We start from the raw sequence: 14,676 nt of genomic DNA on the forward strand, positions 1-14,676 counted from the left end.
TATGACTAGAAAAGATACTATTTAGTACTTGAGTCTGAAAAAAAGGGGAAAAAAACAATCGTGCTCTGTATTCATAGACTTGAGCCCGTTTAGTTCGCTAATTCGAATTTTTAATTCGAGTTGAGATGTGACTTTATGTGAGCTTTTTACTGTAACAAAAAAGTTAAATGTGATTGTTTTTTAAAGTTTTTTACTGTAGCAAAATTCGAATTCTAAACTCGAATTAGTAAAATGAACGGGGTCTTAGTGTCATATAATATGGGGGCTTGTGTGGCATCTTTTTTGAATTATACTGAAAAATGTGGAAGTAATGGTATCAATACGATGATCGTCTGACTTCATTACTCTGATTGGAAGGAGAGAAGTATCACTTGATGGTTTTTGATTTGCATGGGATATAGCACATCAAAAACTATCATGTGCTAATAAGAAATCATCACGTGAACGAGCAAAAAGCATGAAGATGAGGCGACCATAGGTTATGACTCATCAAAACATGCTGATGGACCAATCGTCTCCCACTCTCTATCGCACCCTGACTGCAAAAGCCGCCTACCCCATAACACTGCCATATAAAGGGCATTGGAACCAAGTTTGGCTTTAAGAAAATGGCAATTAGGAAAATATTTTCCCATCGAAATTCTAATTAGAGAGATTGTAATATGTCTCACAATCAAGATTACATGTTTTTTGGCTGATAAAACACAAACAGCAGCCAGGGTAGCACGAGTGTCCATAGGAGGCACTACAGCCTACAAACTATTAACAAAAATTATTCAGAAAATCAAATCTCATCAAGTCAATGTTTCTCATAACTCATGAAGATTCAAATCTCCTCATTATTGCCGTGAATTGTGTGATGTACAATAGCTGTAATTTATTTGATTCATTCTAGGTGTACATATCAAAAGTCTTACACTTTCCTTCTTTAGTTCTCTGTTGTACTCTATATACAATGTTGTACAAAACCTTAGAATGATTTGTAGCAATAAACATTATTTTCCCTCATCAATTCATTACTTGTTATGGTATTAGAGTGTGAAGCTCTAATGAGTCGATCCATGGCTGAAGTTGTTGATCCCACTGTCCCTGTTGCCACCGCTAATGCACCACCGCAACTTGTCTTCATCAACCCTGCTGGCCAGTTACCATTGAAACTCACTCCAAACAATTACCCTTCTTGGCGAGCACAGGTTTTATCACTCCTCCAAGGATATAATCTTACTGGCTATATCAATGGAGAAACACCATGACCAGAGCTACCATAACCCAAAATAATGTTCAGACCCCCAGTCCAGCCCACACTCTTTGGATTCAACAAGACCAAATGCTGTTTCATGCGATGTTTGCTTCCTTATCTGAGCATTTGTTGGAGAAATCCCCGGAAAACCCAGATTTTCTTGGCAACCAAACAGTAACACTTGAGACACAATAATGAACAAGCAAATAGGAACGAGAAAATACACCCACACTAGGATTGAAAGCAACCTTTGAATAAGAAATCTTTATTGATCATGGACACAAGAACATAACTTTAGAGTTTCTCTCTCCTCTCTAGTTCTTATTGTTCTCTCTCTCTACAACAATCTGTTCTCCAATCTGTAATGTAGCAGAGTATATATTGACCCTAAGTAAAACCGACTAAACCTTCTAAACAGGCTAGAGTAATAATACTCTACAACACAGTATACACAAACTGTCTACAATGACCAATATAACCTTGCCACATAGACTTCCTATTTATACATTAAATCTAGCCAATATTACAACAATTCTCCACCTTTGGCTGATTTAATCTTCCTTCCAATTTACAGTTGCTTTACCTCCCTGACATCAAGTAACTCTAAACAGTACTTGAACTTCGGAGCTGCCAAGGCTTTTGTAACCACGTCTGCAGGATTCTCATCAATGGACACCTTTTCAAGCTTCACTTCTTCTTTGGCAATTACTTTTCTGATATAGTAGAGTCTCACATCAATATGCTTCGTTCTTTCATGGTAGACCTGATTCCTTGCTAAGTGAATTGCACTTTGGCTATCACACAACACCTTTGTGACTGGCTGTTTCAATCCCAGTATTTCTGCTATTCCTTGCATCCATTTAGCTTCATTTAGAGCTTTAGTTAAAGCAATGAACTCACCTTCAGTTGTTGACAGAGTCACTACATGTTGTAGGTTTGCTTTCCAGCTCACAGTATATCACAAAACTTGAACATATATCCTGTCAAGGATCTCCTACTATCCAGACACCCTGCATAGTTCGAATCAGCATAACCAGTGACTTCATTTTCACTGCCTTCATGACTTTTATACACAAGACCAATCCCAGAAGATCCTCTAAGATACTTCAAGATCCATTTAACAGCTTCGCAATGCAACTTTCCTAGTTTGCCCATATACCTGCTACTAAACTTACTGCATACGACAAATCAGTTCGAGTATACACCATTGCATACATCAAACTCCTCACTGCACTTGCATAAGGAATATTCTCCATATACAACTGCTCCTCTTTAGTTTTAGCAGAGTTATCCGCTGACAACTTGAAGTGCTGAGCCAAGGGTGTTAGGACGGGCTTAGAAGAATCAAGCTTAAACCTCTTCAAAACCTTCTCAATGTAGTTCCTTTGAGAAATGAACACTGCACCAAGCTGTCCATTCCTTGTAATCTCCATACCGAGAATTCTACTAGCAGCTCCCATGTCCTTCATCTCAAACTCCCCTTTCAGCATGTCTTTTACTTCTTTTATTTCAGTCTTGCTTTTTCCAGCCACTAGCATATCGTTTACATACAATAACAAGTAGACTATAGCTCCACTATCCATGACTTTACTATAAACACAACTGTCATCACTTCTTTGAAAACCTTTCAGAATCATGAATGAATCAAACCGTTTATACCACTGACGAGGAGACTGTTTAAGTCCATACAAGGACTTTTGTTAAACATACTTTGTCCTCACTTCCTTTTTGTACAAATCCTTCCGGTTGTGCCATGAAAATCTTCTCATCAAGCTCTCCATGTAGAAAAGCTGTTTTTACATCCAGCTGTTCTAACTCTAGATTGTCTTAAGCTACCCGAGACAATAACATTCTTATAGAACAATGTTTAACCACTCGAGAGAAAATTTAAATCCCTTTGCAACTAGCCTAACTTTATACCTAGGTTTCTCTACACCAGGGATTCCTTCTTTGAGTTTATACACACATTTACTGCCAACAAACTTTTGCCCTTTCGGTCTATCTGTTAGCTCCCAGGTTTGATTCATTGAAAATGAGCTCATCTCCTCTTTCATTGCTGTCAGCCACTGTTCTAAATCAGCTCTTGACATAGCCTACTTATAATTCTTCGGTTCATCTACTTCAGTTTCATTTGCTGCCATCAGTGCAAAAGAGATCATCTCTGCGTAGCCAAAGCGACTTGGTGGCCTAACTTGTCTTCTAGTTCTGTCCCTTGCCAAAGATTAGTCATGATCTTGGGTTGTAAGTCCATCTGTTCTAGGTTCTTCAGCTTCCAAATCTTCCCTTATGGTACTGTTAAGTGGCTCCACCTCGACTTGAATTCTCTCATCAGATTCAGACTATGTAGAAGCTTCTTTCTCCTTCTTCTTGTAGAACATCTCCTGCTCCCTAAAAACTACATCTCTACTAATGAGACTTCTGGGCTGGCCATCTTGTACACAACATAGCTTATATCCCTTGACACCCAGTGGATAGCCCAGGAACCTACATTTGATTGCCCTTGGTTCCAGCTTCCCTTGATTGATGTGAGCATACGCTGTGCACCCAAAAACCCTGAGATTTGATAATTTGGGTGGCCTTCCAGACCACTTTTCCTCAGGATTTTTTAGATCAAATGCCCTTGAAGGACTCCGATTGATCACATATGCTGCCACCATTACCGCTTCTGCCCAAAAATTGTTTGAGAGGTTTGCATTTGACAGCATACATCTCACCGTTTCCATAATGGTCTACAACACCATTCTTTTGTGGGGTTTTCCTGATTGTGTGATGCCTAGCTATGCCCTGCTCCTTACGGAAATGATCAAATTCAGTTGCACAAAACTCTAATCCATTGTCAGTTCTTAACCTCTTGACTTTCCTCCCTGTTTGTGTATCAATGAGCACTTTCCACTCTTTAAACTTAGGAAATGCATCATTCTTGTTCTTCAAGATATAAACCTACAATTTCCTTGAGTAATCATCAATCAGAGTTAGGAAATACCTAGCACCAGCATGAGATGGAACTCGAGAAGCTTTCCACAGATCTAAGTGGATATAATCCACTGTTGCCTTGGTGCAATGAATTCCTTTTGAGAATTTGACCCTACTGTGCTTTCCAAATATGCAGTGCTCACAAAACTCTAGATCACTAATCTTATCCTTACCCAGGAGCCCCTGTTTGTTGAGTTCTATGAGGCCTTTTTCACTGACATGGCCAAGCCTCATGTCGAAAGTTGTGTTGGCCCAAGGTTGAATATGTTATACAATTATTCGAAGAATAAAAACAAATATAGACAATTAATTTAACACAATACTTTTATCAAACATTTGGTGTGTAGAGAATTATGTAAGTTAATGCAATAGCACAAACACTTGATATGCACAAAATGAATCAATCTAATATCATATAACAAGTTCAATAAGCTTATTACCAAGAGTTAATTCAATCAATGTCAACTATCAACTTAAAGTGCGGAAATTAGAGAGATAGGGTTAAGAGAGATGCAAATGAGATTTAGAGTGGTTTGACAAATAAATTTGCCTACATCCACTGTCGCCGAGATATTCCGCCTCTCGACCTCTTCCACTATACGATCGATTTTCCGGCACGATCACTCCTCTTACAAGATGACGAATCTTTCTGTCCGAGGCTTTGCCTAACCTCTTACACAATGTCGATTTTCTACAGAGATCGACCAACCAAGAAGCCCAATACTAAAGTAAGGATTATTAATAGTGAAACACTCAATTACACACTCCTAACAATGGTTTTACACAATTAAAATGACTAACAGATGATGAAATCACACTATCAAAAGAGAATCCAAGGTAGGCTCAAGTATGTGTGAGAGAATGAAGTAAAGATTTAGAGAAGATGATGATTATGTTGACACTTCAGAGAAACCTTTTTGGATTTTAAAAAATTTGGAAGCTCTCAATAAATTCTCCAAGGTCTCAAAAAATCCCCAAGAGAGAAAATGATTTTTCTCTATTTAAGCTTACTGTCCAACGGTCTTTTTTTGCCTGTTGCCGAGAACCGGTCGACCGGGGCGGTTGACTGGTTGAGACAAATTTTAAATTATCGCTGTTCAACGGTCTTATTAAATATCCGTTGAGCAGAACCGGTCAACCGCAGCAGTTGATCGGTTGAGGCAACACCGGTTGACCGGTGAATTTTGCCTTCTCTGTCACCGGACGATATAGGCCGACCGATTGACACTGACCAATATCGACCGGTTGCCTTCTCTGTCCCTGCATCATTAGGATACTGTTGACTGGTCCTACAATGTGTTACATTATTCATGTCTGCCTATATTTGCAGGAAGCTATGCGGAAAACTGAAGCTGCAGGCGACAACAACTGTCCCGTCAAAGTTAAACTGGTTGCTTATCCACTCTTTTGACCACTCAAACTCTTGATAGTGGCGGCTCAAACAATTCAATTATCAATGAATTCGCATTGCATGCAGTTTTTGAACTGCTGATCAACCTCCACATCATTCTGAAGATAAGTATAGATTTATTAGGTCTTTTATATTGTGTGTGTATATATATATATATATATATATATTGATTGGTGCGTCTGGCTGAATTATTGTTCGTTCTTGCCTTTTGCAAAGCATTAACTGGATTATTGTTAAAGCGTTTGATTTAGTGACAAAAAGCCTTGACCGTATTGTTGATTACTATGATAAAAAGATTTGAATTCTGTAGAGACTTTCATTTTCATTTTCGTTCTTAATTTTATTTTCATGCGGATATTTATCTGTATGTCTGTGTATTCAGTTTTCTTCTTTTTGGTGTTTTCTATGCTACTACAATTATTGTTTTGAGGTTAGAATAATAGCTTAATTGGAAAATTCAGCTGAATTATGAGAGGTTTAGGACAATACCGTCCTGAATTGAGATCAAGATGTTTTAGTTGCAACGGTAAATACCTTCTCGTAGTAAATGGTATAGGAATCTGATCTGGCTTGATCTTGATGGTCCTTTTGATACTGGTAAACTGTTCTGTAAGTATTTGGCAGATTTAAATTGAACACTCAGTTTGGAAAACCAGGGGATATTAACATTTTGTTGATCTTAGAGGCTCCGTTTATCTGACATAATCTGCGCCTAGAATATGTATGTATGAGTATGATTTGCATTATGTAATTACATCTTTAAGTTCATCTTAATCCTCAGGATGATGGGTCACCAGTATTTTTGCTCTCTCTTTCTGGGAGTAATCCCCAAGATGGACATTTAGCCCCTGGTTGTAATGGTGTGAAACGCCTCTAGACTGTAAGTTTTCTTCGATGTCTTCGTTTTAAGATTTGTCTTTATCATTTATATACTTCATAATTTTGACTATACTAAATTCTTGTACAATAAGCATCGGTTTTTCCTTAACTTTTGTCTTGAACTTCAAACCTTCGAACTGAACATTGATTATCTAGTCCATATAATTATATTTTAGTAATTTAGAAAAAGATTATCCTAGTCTGATGGTAATGTCTGGTCCATATAATTACATTTTGATAATTTACAATAAACCTGCCGATTATTCCAGAGATAAGAACTTACTATCTTTGGTTATTGCAGGTTCATGGTAATGTTTGCTTAACCAATGTTGTTGTCACACTGATAAGTCTGGATCTATTGATTAGGTTCTTAAGCAAAATTCACACAGTTTTACTAAAGGAAATGAACAAAATACAAGAGACGTGGGGGTATTCGAGTGACCCCTTGCACTCCCTAGAGCAAAGCTCGTTAAGCAAAATCAATTACAACTTCGGTACCCTCTCAGCCTTCCTCCTCTTCCTTTTATTCCTTTCTTCCTTGCTAACCGTTTTCTAACTCCTCCCCCTAATCCCGAGGCTTCTCTCGAAGAGTGAACTATTGCGTATTCCCAGCAGCAACTCTTTCTCCCATGCTGCTTGCTCCTTCCATGTCAGCCTCCACCTCACCATTCTTCGTAACACCTTCTACTGCCACCTCACCCTGATTAACTTTGGGCCTTCTCCTAGCGTAAGTGAAACGTAGTGGAGGTCTAGGGGGCCCATCACACACCAACCTTAGATTTGAAGCTGCATGCTTTTGATGTTTTATCCTAGCTTGATGCAAAAAATGAAGATCTTGATGCTTCATTTGTGGAAATGTTGTGAGTGTTGTATCATACAAAGGCATATGATAGGTGATATCTACTTTTACACGTGTGAGATTTCCGATATATTTTAGGAGTGCCTTCTAAAAGTTCCTATTTTTGTCACCTCTTATGTAAAATGAATGTTTAGATTCAAAGGGGCAAGGATACAAACATATTTGTTCGAATTTCTCTCCAAGGATATCGCCCGATTTTGGAGCTTATTGTTTGTTGAATATCTCATGTGCTCTTTATAAACCATGGTTGACTCTTTAATCATTTTTTTTTTGGGGGTTCTTTAAATATGAAAATTCCTCATTTTGAACGATAGGCTGTCTTATCTATGAACTCTTCTTTGGTATGAAGCGAAGCAAAACAGAGGAACTACACAATACTGCTTCCATTCCAAAGGTAAGCGATATGTTTCTGAATTAAACATTCATGTTATTTTCCGTATCTGAATTTTTGTTTCTTCTTCAGTAAGCAAGTCTCAATCTATTCTTTTACCTTTATGTAGTTAAGGCTTGTTTACGATTATGTGTGAAACAAATGGGAGTTATCTATACGCGTCTTTAGTTGATTTGGTTTCCATTATTCTTTTCAAAGATTCATCCCATTGCATCTGTCTATTTCTTGTCTCATAGTCTCTGCTTCCAAATTAATGCATTGAGCATTTTGACTAAGAGCATGCCACAAACTCAGCCTCCATAGTAGACGCAACAATGGCAAACTGTTTCCTACTCTTCCATGAGATCGCTCCTCCAGCCAAAACGAAGAAATAGCCAAATGCGGATTTTCTCGTATCAACACGTCCAACGAAGTCTTAATCTGAATATCTTATCTCGAGATGATCAAATCTCCTATAAGTGAGCATGTGATCTTTCATTCCTTGCAAGCATCTCAATACTTTCTTTACAGCTTTCCACTGATCCATATATTTCTGTATTACTTTAACGGAGTATACATCAAGCTTTCAACAATGGATGCCTAAGGAATTTGTTCCATTTGTTTGTGTTCCAATCCATTCTTTGGGCATTGCATAAGGTTGAATTTATCTCCTTTCTGAATTTAAACAACACCCGCAGAGCACTTTTCCATTCTGAATCTCTCTAGAACTTTATTAATATATGCTTTTGGAGATAATCCTAACAATCTTTCTGATATATCGCAGAATATTTCAATTCCAAACACATAAGGTGTCTCACTCATATCTTTCATTTCAAAGTTCTTAGAGAGAAATTTCTTGATCTCATGTTACAAGCTAAGATCATTAGTAGCTAGCAAGATATCTTTAACATATAGAATCAGAAATATAATTTTGCTCCCACTGACCTTCAGTTATATACATAGATCAACAGTATTTTCCTTAAACCTAAAGGAAGTGATGGTTTCATTGAACTTAAGAGTCTGTATATTAACTTCTTAAGCTTACACACTATGTGTTCGTTTCCTTCAACTGAAAAACCCTCAGGTTGGTCTATATAAACTTTTTCCTCTAAATTCCCATTCAAGAAGGTAATTTTCACATACATTTGATGTAGCTCTAAGTCATAAGAGCCACCGATATCATCATAATTCCAAAATAGTCCTTTTTAGAAATAGATGAAAAGGTCTCTTTGTAGTCAACGCAATGAGTAAAACCTTTGGCAACTTCAACTGAAAAACCCTCAGGTTGGTCTATATAAACTTTTTCCTCTAAATTCCCATTCAAGAAGGTAATTTTCACATACATTTGATGTAGCTCTAAGTCATAAGAGCCACCGATATCATCATAATTCCAAAATAGTCCTTTTTAGAAATAGATGAAAAGGTCTCTTTGTAGTCAACGCAATGAGTAAAACCTTTGGCAATAAATTTGGCCTTATATCATTCAATATTGGCATTAGAGTCGCGTTTAGTCTTAAAGACTCACTTACATCCGACTCTCTTGCAAAATTCTGGCAAATCAATAAGATTCTAGACTTCATTGTGATCCATTGATTTCAACTCTTCTTTCATGGCGTCTAACCATTTAGTTGAATTAACACTCTCCATGACTTGTGATAACGAAACTCGATCATCATCAGAAATAGCAGATCTTCTTTGTCTTTGAGATCTTCTTAATGCTACTTCATGTGATTAATTTATTACAGGTTCATTGGCAACAATTTCATGATTTAGAGTTTGGTCATTAATTTGTTGTTCTTGTAAGTTATCAAACTGTTCAGTAACCGTAGAAACAACGACTTGAGAAGTTTTAGGTAAAGGAATCTCCACCCTAACTTCTTGAATATCCACTTTACGTGTTTCCATACTCCCACGAATTTTGCCATTTTCAATGAACCTCGTGTTTTTAATTTCAATAATTCTCGTACTATGGCTATGACGATAAAATATACCCTTTAGATTTTTCTAGATAACAAATGAAGAAACCACTAGTTTTTCTTGAGTTGAGTTTCTTTTCATGTGGATTATAAATTCTTTTTGCTAGGAAACCCTAAATATGTAGGTGCCTTAAACTTGGCTTTCCTTCTTATCTACTGTTCAAAAGGGGGTCTTTGGAACTGCCTTACTGGGTTTACTGTTTAATAAATACACAGCGGTTTTCAAAGCATGCATCCACAATGATAAGATTAAAGTAGAATAACTCAACATACTCTTAACCATATCCATTAAAGTACGATTACTCCTTTCTGCAACACCATTCTGTTGTGGTGTACCTGGCATTGTGCATTGAGCGAGGGTCTTTGGAACTGCCTTACTGGGTTTACTGTTTAACAAATACACAACGGTTTTGAAAGCATGCATCCACAATGATAAGATTAAAGTAGAATAACTCAACATACTCTTAACCATATCCATTAAAGTACGATTACTCCTTTCTGCAACACTATTCTGTTGTGGTGTACCTGGCATTGTGAATTGAGCAATTATGCCACGCTTTTCAAAGAACTTAACAAATGGATCAGGGCATTGTCTAGTTTCATCATGCTTTCCATAATATTTACCACGTCTGTCAGACCTGACAATTTTCACCTTTCAACGTCATTGATAAACACCTCTAAGGTGTGTACTGATTGAAATTTTTCATGTAACAAATAGACATAGTCATAACGTAAAAAATCATCAATAAAGGTGATAAAATACTTTCCTTTACTAAAAGATGGAACATCAGACGGCCTACATATATTGGTGTGTATGATTTCAAAGAGTTGTATGCTTCTTGTGGCTGCTTTCTTAATTGTGTTTTTTTGTGTGTGTTTTCCTTTAATGCAATCCACATAGATACCAAGATCAATAAAATCTAAATCATGAAAGAGAACCAGGCAATTATTCAAAGTTATGAAATTCAGAACTAACAGTTCCGTTTCTGCGAACCAAAGGTGAAAATAATTCGATTACAATAATTTATCGAATTCGAATATAATTATGCATTCAATTTTTATCAATTATGTTAGTTGAGCGATTGTGTTTATGATTTCAAGTTTGTGAATATGGTAATCACATATATATATATATATATATGTTTCGGAAATTATATAGAAATTAGAGAAATTAATCCCTTGTAAATTAAATTTGGTAGGAAATTAATTTATGACATCACAGTTATAGCTCCTAGCTTGATCGATGTTATTGGAGTTATGCGGTTTTGTTTATAAAGGATTGAAATCAATCAAGAAAAATGAGAAAAAGGGATTTAAAAAATTAGATTGAGTTGTCGGCGAGAATAAATCTCTAAACGTGAAAAATTAAAAGAAAAATGATAAATACTACGGGTGTTGAAAGAAAAATGAAAACTAAAAAATAAATGATACAATTTATCACATATATTGATATATGACTTAGAAAGAAGATTGGAATGGCATAATGCCACATTGAGTACTATCTATAGCACTTTGTGCTTGAGATGTAATGTTTCAGTAAATTGCAATCGTGTGATTCATAGAATAAAAAGAATACGGTTAAGTTCGATTTTCTATCTCGGGAAAGACGTTAATTATTGTAGCTAAATAATTAATTCTCTTAATGAGGTTATTATTCTGGGATTGAAGTACTCCACAGCCAAAATCTATCAACCAAACGCGTTTACTTCGCGATGTTCAGAAGAAAAAGAAACGACGGGGGCCAGGCGGCAAACAATGATTGTGAGAAGAGGAAGAGCAACGGAGAGTCGGAGACTGAGGGAGACTGAGAAGTGAGAACTGAGGAGGCAGCAAGGGGAGGCGAGACTGAACTGAGAAGTGAGAGAGAAGTGAAAGTAATTACCGAATAGGTTTTTTTTTACACCGTGTATCTTCACAAGGCCAGGTCGGGGAATGACGGGTCACATGATGCCTGCCCCGTGCCCCAATCCGCACAGTACGGGTTGGGCAGAATTCGAAAAAAATCTTATGTTTTCGGGTAGCGTAGGCTCAGGTAGGGCGAGTTAGTCGAGTTTCGGGTCGAAATCTAACAGCCCTACCCACAAACGTATATGTGCACACCAAACTGTGATATCACATTGCGTGCTCCTTTTATTTCAGTACTTTATTCTACTTCAGAAACTGAACAGAGTTAATCTGGCTCTTAATTAATTAAGTCGTGTCCTAAACTGTGATAAAACACCATCTGGAACACCAAATGTACAATCAGTCAAACACATGGTATTAAAGCGGTTCACAGATCATTCGCTCGGTGAGATCATGTTACATTTGAAATGGATTTTCTAAAGGAAAGAGGTTCAGTTGTACGTCCCCTCTGCTTGATGGTTCGAATTATTCATATTGGAAGGTTCGAATGAAGGCATACATCAAGGTCTTAGATAGGAAGGCCTAGCGTGCTGTTCTAAAGGGCAAGACTCATCCTGTAACTAAGGATGCTTAAGGGAAGGAGCCTCTAAAGCCTGAAGCCTCGTGTTCAACTGATGAAGAAAAGTTGGCTAACTACAACTCTCGTGCTCTCAAAGATATATTCAATGGATCGATGCCAAAAAGTTCATGTTAATATCTACAAGTGACTCAGTGAAGCATGCGTGGGAGATTTTGGAGACCGCTCTTGAGGGCATCGCAACAATAAGATTGTCCAAGTTGTAGATTTTGGCTACCAAGTTTAAAAATCTCTGAATGCTTGAAACTGAAACAATTGTAGATTTCAATTCTCATCTTTATGACATAACTAATGAATCGTTTGCTCTTGGTGAAAAAATTCCAAAGGCAAAACTGGTCAAGAAGGCGTCGAGATCGTTATCCTCGAGATTCACCTACAAAGTCACCGCCATTAATCATGCGAATGATGTTGACTCTATGGGGGTTGACAAGTTAATGGGCTCCTTGTAGACGTATAAAATGAACCTAGATCAAAACAATAAGGAGAAAGGTAAGAAGGAGAAAGGTAAAAAGGAGAATGGAATTGCTTTCCAAGTCGAAGTTGAAGAAGCATATTCTGATGACCAAGAAGACTTGGCCGAGTTCATTGTAGGATTGTCGAAGAATTTCAACAAGGTTATGAATAGTATGAATAGTAAGGGAATAGGCCCAAACTTTGGCAACACCGACAACTTCAAGAAAAACAAAGCTGCAGCAAACAACTCAGAAGTGAAGATGAAAAATAGAGGTATCTAATGTCAAGAATGCGACATTTACAGCCACATTCAGTCCGAGTATGCTAATACTCTTAAGAAGAAAGAGAAGATGAAGATGAAGAAATTGCTCAATGTCACATGGAGTGATAAGGATTCTGAAGGTGGCCAAGAAGATGATGATCATATGAACAACTATGTTGCATTCAATGCCTATCAAGATGTTCGAAATAGTGGTGATATAAACCGTGTAGCAAACTCTGATATAGCACAATTTGCAACATACTCTGAAAAACTAGAAAAAGTTTGAGATTTTTTAGATTCTCACAGTTCAACTGATGCTGAAGAACTGACTAAGAAGACAATCAAGGAAGCTGATGAAACCATGTTCAACAAATGAGTCCTGGTGGTTAAAATGAATAAGTCTTTGCGGAAGCGAGTCGATGAGCTTATCAAAGAGAAGTATGTCCTTAAGAGGGCTGCTGTGAACTATTAATTTCAGGCAGTTAAAAAAGAGAAAAGCTGCAGGAGACAAGAGCTAAATTGAAGCACACTTAAAAGTCATTGAAGATGATGAATTCTGGCATCAGAAAACTAGATCACATTTTCTCTAAGGAAAAGCGAGTGGTGATCATCATGGCCTTGGCTATATTGACAAGAGCTCAAAGTCTAATATAGTGTTTGTGAAGGAGACCCCTGCCCCTAAGCCTCTGACTACCCCAGTAAGAAGGTTACTATCTCACCCTCTTGACATAGAAGGCTCGTCCCTACATGCCTTTACTGCGATTTACTTGGCCACATAAGACAAAGTTGCTATAAGTATTTGAATGCTTTGAAGAGAGGTATGCTCCCTAATCCACCGAGCAAGAAGGACATCTAAAATGAATATTGACGTGCAAGACAAATTTCTAGATGTGTGTGGGTAAGAAAATCTGATTTGAAATGTTATAATGTTTATACTTCTTCAAAAGCATGTACTACTAATAATGGGTTTTGTGATGGGGGTTGCACTAAGTGATTAACAAGTGTTAAGAGGATTATACATGGGAGAATGCTACATTCAGGGGAGAGTAAGAAATCCTCAGTAGTTCAATCGATTCCCGCTTAAAACTTGCTTTTCTTCACTTTTGGTAATTTTCTTCTTCTTCTTTCTCTTGGATGAAATCTCACGGTTCTTGACATGAAAAATGAACATTTGGGGATATTTTTATCTCTTAAAAACCGGACTTAATAAAGTGGGAGGACTAAAATATAATTTTGGCACTTTTGAGGGACCTTTTTGCAAAATTTCACCAAAATATCTCATTTCTTGGCTTCTTGTACAAGCTTGGCCGGCCACCTCACTAAGCAAGTGGCATGATCTCAGCCCTTCATCTAAAAAGTTACTTTAAATCTCAACCATTGATCATTTAATAATTATCCTATTTTGGTTCAGCTTAATTTCATGTCCAGTACGCGTTTTATCTGCGTTTTTTGGACAGTTGGTCAACTTAGTCAACTTTGACCATTCTTGACTAACTTTTTGAGAGTGACGTTTTGGTCGACACTTGGTCAACAAACTTTGACTCGGTCAACTTAAATAAGTCGAAACCTCAATTTTCTCAGTTCGACCTTCCGGACCCAGCTTTCATCCATTTTTCATTCTTATCATTTCTAACACCTTAAAATTGATGTTTTTCAAGTCTTTTTCACTTCTTAACCTTAAGATTCAGGTGTTGGCCCACTTGTGGGTTTAACACAATACTCTGCACATCCTTCCTTATTGTAGTCTGAAAGTTGGTAACAGTATCTTACC

General features: G+C 37.2%; 1 long non-coding RNA gene across 1 annotated transcript; it reads left to right on the top strand.

Annotated features, from left to right (window-relative positions):
- Positions 1–6,082: 6,082 nt before the first annotated feature.
- On the top strand, positions 6,083–8,157 carry LOC112093339. Its single transcript, XR_002903006.1, has 3 exons — positions 6,083–6,504; positions 7,677–7,756; positions 7,990–8,157. It is a non-coding gene; the product is annotated as an uncharacterized LOC112093339 (long non-coding RNA).
- Positions 8,158–14,676: the final 6,519 nt, after the last annotated feature.

This window comes from Morus notabilis, unplaced genomic scaffold (assembly GCF_000414095.1).
Source record: "Morus notabilis unplaced genomic scaffold, ASM41409v2 Scaffold966, whole genome shotgun sequence".
Classification (NCBI taxonomy): Eukaryota; Viridiplantae; Streptophyta; class Magnoliopsida; order Rosales; family Moraceae; genus Morus; species Morus notabilis.